Source organism: Oncorhynchus kisutch, linkage group LG6, assembly GCF_002021735.2.
Source record: "Oncorhynchus kisutch isolate 150728-3 linkage group LG6, Okis_V2, whole genome shotgun sequence".
Taxonomy (NCBI): Eukaryota; Metazoa; Chordata; class Actinopteri; order Salmoniformes; family Salmonidae; genus Oncorhynchus; species Oncorhynchus kisutch.
In genome coordinates, this window is record NC_034179.2 from 43,965,352 (window position 1) to 43,978,006 (window position 12,655).

The following is a 12,655-nucleotide window of genomic DNA, read 5'->3' on the forward strand; positions in this document are numbered from 1 at the left end:
AATTAAAGATATTTTGTTTTTTAGTGCATTTTCATTAAAAAAAATGTATATTGCCTATCAATGTGTAGGCATACTGTGTAATACAATCGATAATTGTGTACTAAAAACGTGAATGCGTTTTTGGAGAGCACACAACCATGCCAACAACCATCCGTGGAGATCAGTGTACAAAGGGCTGGACATCGGGCCGCACTGAAAAAATGCATGGTTCGACAGAATACCAATGACGATGGATCCGGAGAAAAATGTGGCTTCTTCATCAACATCTTTATGCTTTCTTAAATAAAATAATGAAACAAATACTCTCGCCAGCTTTGATCCATGCCTGGGCCTGCAGGACACAAATGTCTTTGTTTGTCAGACGAATCATTGGGTCGTAACTACAGAACAGTAGAAAACAAGAGAACACACAAGGTTAATGTCCTGAAAAAATATATATATATATTGGTCATATTGGTTATGGCCCCCGAGTGGCGCAGTGGTCTAAGGCTCTGCATCTCAGTGCAAGAGGCATCACTATAGTTCCTGCTTTGAATCCAGGCTTTATCACACCCAGCTGTGATTGGGAGTCCATAGGTCGGCACACAATTGGCCCAGCGTCATCTGGGTTTGCCGGGGTAGGCCGTCATTGTAAATAAGAATTTGTTCTTAACTGACTTGCCTAGTTAACATTTTTTAATTTTGTAATGTGTAAATTGTAAATTGTAAATGGTTTTGTAAATATTAATTCACATTTGTGGTGCAACGGCAGCGTAGCCTAGTGGTTAGAGCGTTGGACTAGTAACCGTCATTGAAAATAAGAATGTGTTCTTAACTGACTTGCCTGGTTAAATAAAGGTAAAATAAATAAAAATAAAAATACACTTTTTTGTTTCTACTTGATCAGAACAAGCTGTAACTGAACTGTAGCATAATACTTACTAAAACTGTTGTTATATTTAAGGTTTAATCCTAAGAGAAATGAAAATGACCTAGATGCCATGTACAGTATTATAGTCTGTAAAAGGAAAAATATTACCACCGTTTATTTTTATTTACAGTAGTGATGGACAGATGGAGGCATTTAAAAACAGGTTTTCACAAGTGCACTGTTGTACTATAGAAGGTATAGCCCATCATGCAAACAATGTTTCCTATTAGCAGGACAATAGACTCTTCATAGCCCGGCTACTGTAGGTGAGTAAATCCCACAATTTGGTTTGAGTCATTGTCTGCATTTGGAGGAGAAAAACAACAACATTTAGCCTAACAGGCAACATTAGGTACAATACTAGAAATATACATGTAAATAGGCCTAAACATAACCAAATATTTCTAGAATTCCACCTTGAAAGAAACAATGTGGTCCCAGAAATACCTCTCTGACATAAGGTCCAGCATATCGCTTGATGATTTCTTCCTCAAAGAAATCTTGAGCCATGATACCTGAAAAAGGAGGCAACAGTGAATTATTGTGGAACACATAGCAGTCCATGAGGTGTAGGCTACAATATTTTATGTACATTTTGCTTTGTAAATAGCTAAACTTACTATAAAAAAATCTGGCAAAAAACTCAGCATGCTTGATCTTCTTCCTTTTTTCTGTAGCAATTTTGATGGCCTTTGCATAGCACATCTTCATCCATTAGCGAGTTGATTGCTTGAATAGTCTTGCTGGAAATGGAATACAACGTAACAATGTGCAGCATACAGTAAATACCAGCAGTCGATTTATTTAAGCATTCTTTTTTTGCACTATTAGGCCTACTTTACAGTATTGTAGCCTACTGTACCTGTTAATTTTCCCAGGCATTTGCGTTCGGTGTAACACAAGCATCTGATTAGAGTGTTTACGAATAGCACTGTCCAAGACCAAAATACCCAAGTGTACCAGTATTTTTTAAATGTCTCCAGTAGATTTCCCGTTCCTCATGAAAGCCCTAGTCTGCTCACTTAAAACCTCTTTGGGATAGGCGGGACGCAAATGTCTCAACTGGCCAATTGCCAGGGAAAATGCAGAGCGCCAGATTCAAATAAAATACTATAAAATTCAAACCTTCATTAAATCACACACGTAAGATACTCAATTAAAGCTACACTCGTTGTGAATCCAGCCAACATGTCAGATTTTTTAAATAATTTTCGGAGAAAGCACAAGAAGCTATTATCTGATGATAGCACCAGCAGGAAACAAAGGGGTTAGCATATTTCAACCCTGCAGGCGCTACACAAAACGCTGAAATAAAATATAAAACATGCATTACCTTTGACGAGCTTCTTTTGTTGGTACTCCAATATGTCCCATAAACATCACAATTGGTCCTTTTGTTCAATTAATTCCGTCCATATATATCCAAAATGTCCATGTATAAAGCATGTTTGATCCAGAAAAAAACAGCTTACAAAAAAACGCAACGTCACAACAAAATATTTCGAACTACTTTTGTAACACAACTTTAGGTATTTTTAAACGTTAAATGAATAGAGATCCTGGTCATCCAGGTGCTACAGTATGTTGTTACAGCATAATCAAAGTGAGGACAATCGGCGATCTGCTGTATACTTATGGCCTATTGTAACCTGAAAGTCACACCTTTCCAGTACTCCTCACCCCACCCCAAACTCCACCCTCAACATCCGAAAGAGAAACATTATCTGTGGGCAGAGATACGGGTGACAGCTGATGCATTGTCCTGAGCCAGGCGGTATTAGCGGAGAGTCACTCGTCATTGGCAGAGAGTCAGGCGGAGAATGATGCGTTGAAGAGGGCGAGGAACAAGCGCCATTACAGGATATTAGCAGGACAATAGACCCTTTCCAAGAAGGGCAGTATGGGGAGAATTTATATCGTCAAATGTATTTCTTAGCGAGGTTGGCCGTGATTGTAAGTCCCTTAGGGCAGCGCGCAATTGGCCCAGCGTCATCCAGGTTTAGCTGGTGTAGGCCATCATTGTACATAGAATTTGTTCTTAACCTCTATGAACTACCGATACCGGATCCGGTAGCGTAACTACACCCTCAGGCTCATTACCATAACGCAACGTTAACGATTTCTCAAAATCGCAAATGAAATGAAATAAATATGCCTGCTCTCAAGCTTAGCCTTTTCTTAACAACACTGTCATCTCAGATTTTCAAAATATGCTTTTCAACCATAGAAAATCAATCATTTGTGTAAGAGTGATGATGGCTGCCGTAGCATTTAGCGTAGCATTTAGCACATAACATTTTCACAAAAACCAGCAAAGTAATCAAATAAAATAATTTACCTTTGAAGAACTTCAGATGTTTCAATGAGGAGACTCTCAGTTACATAGCAGATGTCCAGTTTTTCCTGAAAGATTCTTTGTGTAGGACAAATCGCTCCGTTTTGTTACTACACATTTGGCTACCGAAACGAACCGAAAATTCAGTCACCAAAACGTCGAACTTTTTTCCGAATTAACTCCATAATATCGACCGAAACATGGCAAACGTTGTTTGAATCAATCCTCAAGGTGTTTTTTCACATATCTCTTCATTGATATGCCGTTCGTGGAAGCATGGTTTTTCTCTGAATTCCATGGAAAAATACCAGCACCTGAGTTTTGCGCATCAATTTCCACGCAGGACACCGTGCGGGACACTTGGAAAATGTAGTCTCTTATGGTCAATCTTCCAATGATATGCCTGCAAATACGTCACAATGCTCCAGACCCCTTGGGGAAACGATAGAAAGGGCAGGCTCATTCCTGTCCCATTCACAGCCATATAAGGAGATGATGCAAATCGGTGCCTCAGAAATCCTGTTCATTTCCTGGTTGCAGAAACATCTTGGTTTCGCCTGTAGCATGAGTTCTGGGGCACTCACAGTGAAAATCTTTGCAGTTCTGGAAACGTCAGAGTGTCTTCTTTCCAAAGCTACCAATTACATGCATAGTCGAGCATCTTTTTGTGACGATATATTGCGCTTAAAACGGGAACGTCTTTTTATCCAAAAATGAAATAGCGCCCCCGTAGGCTTAAGAGGTTACTGACTTGCCTTGTTAAATAAAGGTCCACTTGGGTATTGGTTAGATGACACTTAGGGTGTGGAAATGTTATGCTTTTAGTACTGTAGCCTACTCCCGACCGTCAGGTTGTACAGCGCCACATTTTCCTAATGGAAATCCTGAGAGTTTCGTTTTTCATTTTTCTTGGAATAGAAACACAAAAATATGAATCAAATGAATTAAGCAACATTTCTTAACTTCTTGACGCACCCATCCCTTTAGCGGGATCATTTTCATCAACACCCGCTGAATTGCAGTGCGCCAAAATCAAATTTAATTATCATGAAATCACAAGTGCATTATAGCAAAACACAGCTTAGCTGACACGGCGTGTCAGATTTCAATACAGCTTTTCCGCGAAAGCATAACAAGTGTTTATGTAAGAACATCTCTCTGAGTAGACAAAATATTACAAACACTAGCAGCCAAGTAGATTGGTCACGAAAGTCACAAAAGCAATAGATTAAATCACTTACCTTTGATGATCTTCGGATGTTTGCACTCACGAGACTCCCAGTTACACAATAAATGTTCCTTTTGTTCCATAAAGATTATTTTTATATCCAAAATACCTCCATTTGTTTGACGCGTTATGTTCAGAAATCCACAGGCTCGAGCGGTCACGACATCGCAGACGAAAATTCAAAATAGTATCCGTAATGTTAACAGAAACATGTCAAACGTTTTTTATAATCAATCCTCAGGTTGTTTTTAAAATATATAATTGATTATTTATCAACCGGGACTATCGCTTTTTCAATAGGAGAGGGAGAGACAATGGCTGCCCCACTCTTTTGCGCAAGAAAAACTCTGCGAACACCCAGCTATCCACTGACGCAATGTTATCTTTCTCACTCATTCTTCAAAATAAAAGCCTGAAACTATGTCTAAAGACTGTTGACGCCTTGGGGAAGCCATAGGAAAAGGAATCTGGTTGATATCCTTTTAAATGGAGGCATCCAATGGAACAGAGTGCTTTCAGGAAAAACAGCACTTTGATTTGTTTTTTCCCCTCAGGTTTTCATCTGCAATATCAGTTCTGTTATACTCACAGACAATATTTTGACGGTTTTGGAAACTTTAAAGTGTTTTCTATCCTGATCCGACAATTATATGCATACTCTAGTTTCTGGGCCTGAGAAATGGGTAGTTTCAAATGGGTACATTTTTTGCCAAAAATGAAAATCCTGCCCCCTACACTCAAGAAGTTAATCAATCCCATATACTATGTTCTTACAAAAAAGGTTTTAAATTCTCTTGTACCACCAATATTGAAGACTATCAAATGCTTCTCAAAGATGCCCTCTGGTGGTCAAACTAGCACTAACTAGCATGGCAACAATGGCTGAGAATTAAATAACGTGCCATAGAATTCTGCGGCAGTATGACACAACTTTTACAGGAAGAACCACTGTATGTAACCACTGTATCCTGTGTGAATCTAAGTGTGCGTTCTCTAATTCTCTCCTTCTCTCTTTCTTTCTCTCTCTCGGAGGACCTGAGCCCTAGGACCATGCCCCAGTACTACCTGACATGATGACTCCTTGCTGTCCCCAGTCCACCTGGCTGTGCTGCTGCTCCAGTTTCAACTGACCTGAGCCCTAGGACCATGCCCCAGGACTACCTGACATGATGACTCCTTGCTGTCCCCAGTCCACCTGACCGTGCTGCTGCTCCAGTTTCAACTGTTCTGCCTTATTATTATTCGACCATGCTGGTCATTTATGAACATTTGAACATCTTGGCCATGTTCTGTTATAATCTCCACCCGGCACAGCCAGAAGAGGACTGGCCACCCCACATAGCCTGGTTTCTTCCTAGGTTTTGGCCTTTCTAGGGAGTTTTTCCTAGCCACCGTGCTTCTACACCTGCATTGCTTGCTGTTTGGGGTTTTAGGCTGGGTTTCTGTACAGCACTTTGAGATATCAGCTGATGTACGAAGGGCTATATAAATAAATTTGATTTGATTTGATGTACAGTACATATAGGTAGTGGTAAAGTGAATTGGCAACAGGATAGATAAGAGACCGTATGTGGTGAGTGTGAAAGCATGTGTGTGTGAGTGTGTGTCGTCAGTATGCATGTGTGCACATGTTATGTATGTGTGGGTATATGTAGTGTGTGTGTGTGTGTGTGTGTGTGTGTGTGTGTGTGTGTGTGTGTGTGTGTGTGTGTGTGTGTGTGTGTGTGTGTGTGTGTGTGTGTGTGTGTGTGTGTGTGTGTGTGTGTGTGTGTGTGTGTGTGTGTGTGTGTATTGGGGTGTCAGTGTAAGTATGTGTGGGTAGAGTCCAGCGTGTGTGCATAGAGTCAGTGCAAGAGAGTTGGTGCAAAAAAGGGTCAATGCAGGTAGCCCGGGTAGCCATTTGATTAGTTATTCAGCAGTCTTATTTAGCAGTCTTATGGCTTGGGGATAGAAGCTGTTCAGGGTACTGTTGGTTCCAGACTTGGTGCACTGGTACCGCTTGCCGTGCAGTAGCAGAGAGAACAGTCTATGGCTTGGGTGGCTGGAGAAAGAAAGAAATGTGGGGCCTTCCCCTGTCACCACCTGGTGTAGAGGTCCTGGATGGCAGGACTACATTGAGCATTCCTTTGACATGACAACCCATGAATGGCCTGCTCTGAAGTCGTCCTCTGCATGGATTATTAATCAGTCTTCCTGCTTTATTAAACCATACCACACGCCAAGAGACCACACCACTGAACTTGACAATGTTTGTTAGCAACTACTGTAGGGCTGGGTATTGCCAGGGACCTCACAATACAATATTATCACGATACTTAGTTGCCGATAAGATACGTGTTGCGATTCGACTCTGTGATTTTATTGTGATTTGATGTTCCAAACAGTTACAGCCAACTAGCACAAAATAATATTGCGACATTATCAAAATAATACGATATATTGTTAAAAAATAATATTTCCGATATGTAACTGTATCGATTTTTTCCCCCATCACTATTAGCAGCCTGAAACTTGGTCCATGGTCACTTTGTTTCGCTATGTTTGTTTGTCTAAATCTGATATTTGCCATAACATGCAGTTGCCAACATAACGTTTCAGTTATTTATTGTATTCGAGTTCTTTCCTACATGTACAGTGGGGCAAAAAAGTATTTAGTCAGCCACCAATTGTGCAAGATCTCCCACTTAAAAAGATGAGAGAGGCCTGTAATTTTCATCATAGGTACACTTCAACTATGACAGACAATGAGGGGGAAAAAATCCAGAAAATCACATTGTAGGATTTTTTATGAATTTATATTCATGTGTTTTTGTCCTGTCTAGGGTTTTTGTAAATCTATGGGGTTTAATGTCTAGGTATATGTAGGTCTATGGTGGCCTGAATTGGTTCCCAATCAGAGACAGCTGTTTATCGTTGTCTCTGATTGGGGATCCTATTTAGGTTGCCATTTTCCATTTAGGTTTTGTGGGTTAATGTCTATGTGTAGTTTCATGTCAGCACTCCGTTTATCATAGCGTCACGTTTGTTTTGTTATTTTGCTAGTTTGTTAAGTGTTCTTCGTTTAATTAAAAGAAGAATGTACTCTTATCACGCTGCGCCTTTGTCTCCTCATTATAACGACCGTGACACGCTCTGATATCCAAAATGTATTTCCCGCTGTGTGTAATAACACAAAACAAATTCTGGGCTAATAATGTAAGAAATAACACACAAAAAAACAAAATACTGCAAAGTTGCTTAAGAGCTGGATGCAGAGCTGCCATATCTGTCGGCGTCATCTTATCTGTCCTATCTTACAACTCAGAAATATTAGATTTTTAAATATTTTATTTTTGCATTTTCCAATTAAGAACATTCAAAACAAAAGTGAAAAGATATTAGACAACGATAGGACAAAGTGACAGTAACAGACGAGCGTAACAAAAATAAATAATTATAATAATTATATAAACAAACATACAATAAGAAAAAAAATATAAAAAAATAACGAGACATTGGATCACCTGCCGTAGGCTACATATTATACATTACATGTGAAACATTATGTGAGGATTATTCAATCAATTGAAATATTTTTGAATTACCAAAAGAAGATGATTTCCAAGTTATATCAAGGGTTGATTGAAACTCTACCTTATGGTTCAGAACCTATAAGGAAAAAATGGGATACAGATCTAAAGTAAGAAATTGAGGAGAATCATTGGTCACAGAAACTATATTTGAAATTAACAATCTAGCTATATACCGTTAGATTTTGTATCCTGAACAAAAATATAATTGCAACAAGCAACCATTTAAAATATTTTACTGAGTTACAGTTCATATGAGGAAATTAGTCAATTGAAATAAATTCATTAGGCACTAATATATGGATTTCACATGCCTGAGAATACATATATGCATCTGTTGTGCACAGATATCTTTAAAAAATGGGCTTCACAATGGGCAACAGGATCTCGTCACAGTATTTTTGTGTATTCAAATTGCCATCAATAAAATGCAATTGTGTTTTTGTCTGTAGTTTATGCCTGCCCATACCATAACCCCACCGCCATCATGGGGCATGTTGACATCAGCAAACCACTCGCCCACAAGACGCCATGCACAGTTGTGAGGCCGATTGAAAGTACTGCCAAATTCTAAAATGAAAAAATTATGCTGGAGGTGGCTTATGGTAGAGAAATTAACATTCAATTATCTGGCAATATCTCTGGTGGACATTCTTGCAGTCAGCATGCCAATTGCACACACCCTCAAAATTTGAGACAGCTGTGGCATTGTGTTGTGTGACAAAACTGCACATTTTAGAGTGGCCTTTTATCATGGCCAGCTCAAGGTGTGCCTGGGTAATGATCATGCTGTTTGATCAGCTTCTTGATATGCCACACCTGTCAAATGGGGCAGCAGGTAGCCTAGTGGTTAGAGCGTTAGACTTGTAACCGAAAGGTTGCAAAATCGAATCCTGGCAAGGTAATATCTGTCGTTCTGCCCCTGAACAAGGCCGTTAACCCACTGTTTCTAGGCTGTCATTGAAAATAAGAATTTGTTCTTAACTGATTTGCCTAGTTAAATAAATCAAATGGATGGAGTATCTTGGCAAAGGAGAAATGCTCACTAACAGGGATGTATATACATTTGTGCAATTTTTTTAATCTAAATAAGCTTTTTGTGTGTATGGAACATTTCTGGGATTTTTTATTTCAGCACATGAAACACTTTACATGTTGCGTTTTAAGTTTTTGTTCAGTGTATATTATAAAGTTAAACACAACCCCAAAAGTTGGGAAACCATATGTTGATCACCTTGGGGAATGTGTTGTACAGTGGGATTTTTGTCTTTGTTTTGTGTTGTTTGTGGGGCGCTGTGGAAAAACAATTTTTTTTAAATTGTAAAAAAATAAATACAAATAATAACAATAATAATGTGGCGTAATGACAGTGCAGCATTTTTTTCTTTCAAGGAAGTGCAGCGCCAATTGCAATGAGGACGGGGCTAATTCAGCACATTGATAATCCCGCTTCTGAATGCAATTTGTGCACACGGTAAATTAATATGGATTTTATGTGAAGGGTTTATGTTAATAAACCTGCAGGAAGCAAATATTTTTTATCTTTTCGCATCATATTTCTTAGCTATTTACTGATAAAATATCGACATCCCATTTGAATAGTGAGTATACTTTTATGGCAGTCAATAGCATTGTCAATGTCATGCCAAAGGGTAGGCTTAAGCATTGTTGTCACGTTTTGACCTTTATTTCCTTTGTTTTGTCTTTATTTAGTATGGTCAGGGCGTGAGTTGGGGTGGGCAGTCTGTTGGTTTTTCTATGTTGGTTTTTGTGTTCAGCCTAGTATGGTTCTCAATCAGAGGCAGGTGTTGTTAGTTGTCTCTGATTGAGAATCATACTTAGGTAGCCTGGGTTTCACTGTTGGTTTGTGGGTGTTTGTTTCTGTGTGAGTGTTTGTCGCCATACGGTACTGTTTTGGTTTTGGTTTTCATCACATCGTTTATTGTTTTGTATTTCAGTGTTCAGTTCATTTTTAATAAATCGTCATGAACACTTACCACGCTGCATCTTGGTCCGATCCTTACTCCTCTTCGGACGAAGAGGAAATCTGCCGTTACAATTGTGAATATTTTTCCTGATAATTATCAGATTCTATATGTGACCAACCAGGGTTTGTCTCCTGCGTGCTACAAGACTGTGTTAGTCCCCTGAGCTAAAGCTTAGACATTCACTCGGGGAGCTAACACAAGTCAGGTCTCAGACAAGGTTGCTCATCATGCAATCGGGTTTACAGACCATCTCTGATGCATACCTGATGGTGTTTCAATAGACACATTTATATATGATTGGATTTGAATGACAAGGAAGTGTCTACAGAGCACAAGCACATCAACAAGTTACAAACAAGTATGAGTGTTGAAATACTGTGCTATAATACTGTAATGCTGCGACAATAAATTGTCCCAAACAACAGTGACAAATGTGCCACTATTATAAGTATGACCTCTAAAAACATCTCACTTATAATTTGCGCCTTCAGGAAATGAGCAAGCCCTGTTGTTATTTTGATGAAACGGGCAAAGTGGCAATTTCACATCTGGGTAGTAACCGGTGTAAATTATTCACGATCCTCATGTGCACCTAATGCACCTAATTTGCTTAATAACATGTTGTGCTGGGAAGCACAGGGGAAGTGTCACTTTGGAAAAATGAGGGCGAACCCAATAAGATGGCACTTTCTTGCAACAAAATCACACAACTTAAAGCAAAGGAAAATAATAGGTCATTTCTGGGGTTCTACAGTATAACGTCCTCACTTTTCAATGTGAATTGGTCATGTTCCTCTTTTCTCGTCAAATTTTAAACATCACTTTTCAATGCAGATTGGTCCGATTGGCTGGTAATAGTGTTCCATCTGTGTGATATGCTCATTGATGAATTTTTCAAAAGCACTATAAGGTATTATGTGCATTGTGTACAAAGAGATGGGCACAGTGGGCATAGACTGACAGGGTGGCAGGTAGCCTATAGTGGATAAGAGCGTTGGAACAGTGGCTGAAAGGTCGCTGGGTCAAATCCCTTAGCCAACTATGTGAAAAATTGGTAGATGTGCCCTTGAGCAAGGCACTTAACCCTAAGTCGCTCTGGATAAAAGTGTCTGCTAAAATGTGCAAATGTAAAATTTTCACAGGGAGGCCGCACTAAAACAGCATATTTTGCCAGGGGAGGGGATCTCTATTAAGTAGCCATGTTATAAGAAAAGGACACTCTACCCATCAGCAATGATCTTCATGTCTTTTCACATGAGAAGCTTAACACCCTAACAATGCCCCCCCCCCCCCCCCCCCCGCACTCTCGGTTGGAAGTCGAACAACAGCTGTTGCTCCAAATTTCGATTTAACAACCAATAATTCTCGCCTTTGGCTGAGGCAGGCTGGTGGAGGGACTGGAGGACACAATAGACAGGACCTGCGAGGATCTTGGCCGGAGCGCCACAGGAATATGTGCTGCATCCTGGCAACGCTCGGCCAGATCTGCCTCGGAGCCACACAGAGAGGCTCAAGGGATAGGAGGGACGGGGTAGAGGGGAGGAAAACACAAGCCTGCTCAGCTTCCTAGACAACGAGGCACAGCCTTGCCACTTGTGCTCATCTAATGCACTCAATTCTCAACACACAGAGCCGAGTGCATGGAGGGGGAAATTGTCATAGGGCTGTTTTCCACAAAGGACATCCCTGTCCTCTACACATTGTTGTGACTCTCTAATGTGCCATCACGAGAATGCCAAGGGAAGTGAGAATGGGATACATTAGGCAATGTAGGCTAGTGGAAGAGCAGTTTGGTAATCTGCTTTTGTTTGTAAGTGGCATACCATATGTCACTTACACAAAAAAGCAGATTACCAAACTGCTCATCCACTAGCCTACATTGTCTAATGTATCCCATTCTCACTTGCCTTGGCATTCTTATGATGGCGCATAAGAAGACAGGTGATTAAATTAGATTTATGGAGTCTATAACATTTCCATTTTAGTCCATACTCTTATCCAGAGGGACTTGCAGGACCGATTAGGGTTAAGTGCCTTGCTCACGGGAATATCGACAGATTTGTTTACCTAGACGGCTCGGGGATTCGAACCAGCGTTCTTTCGGTTACTGGCCAAACACCCTCTCGGCTACCTACCGTCCCAGGTAAAAAGATTCTACAGTATTTACAAAAATATTAAAACATATGGACTATGTGAAGAAGCAACCTGTTGGCTAATAGAAAAACATTCAGTGAAGCTGCCCACAACACTTAGGCCTACAGAGAAAACATTAGAAGCATGCCACATGTCACTAATAAAGTAGGCTAGGATACTCCCTTAATAGCAAATGTCGTATTTCCAATCACGGGGGTTGCCTGTGAGGGCTAACACGGCTTAACTTCGATGGCCTGAACACGTTGTAGATGCGGATTAACCACTAATACTTAATGAACTTTACGCAAAGTCCTCCTGTCAGAGTGAGATTTACGATGCGTCAATAGGCGGTTAGAGTCACAAGGTGCATCAAGAGACACAGACGAATTGCTGCATCAAAGAAGCAATTTTATGGGACATATTCATAATGTAGCCATAATTGGGTTTACAAGCCTTTGGAACTATACTAGTGAGACAAACCTCGAAATTGCT

At 40.0% G+C, this 12,655-nt stretch overlaps 1 protein-coding gene across 1 annotated transcript in view; it reads right to left on the bottom strand.

The window, feature by feature from the left end:
- Positions 1-12,655, bottom strand: part of LOC109892872 (opioid-binding protein/cell adhesion molecule) — a 524,317-nt gene that overhangs the window by 511,141 nt on the left and 521 nt on the right. The window lies entirely within an intron of this gene.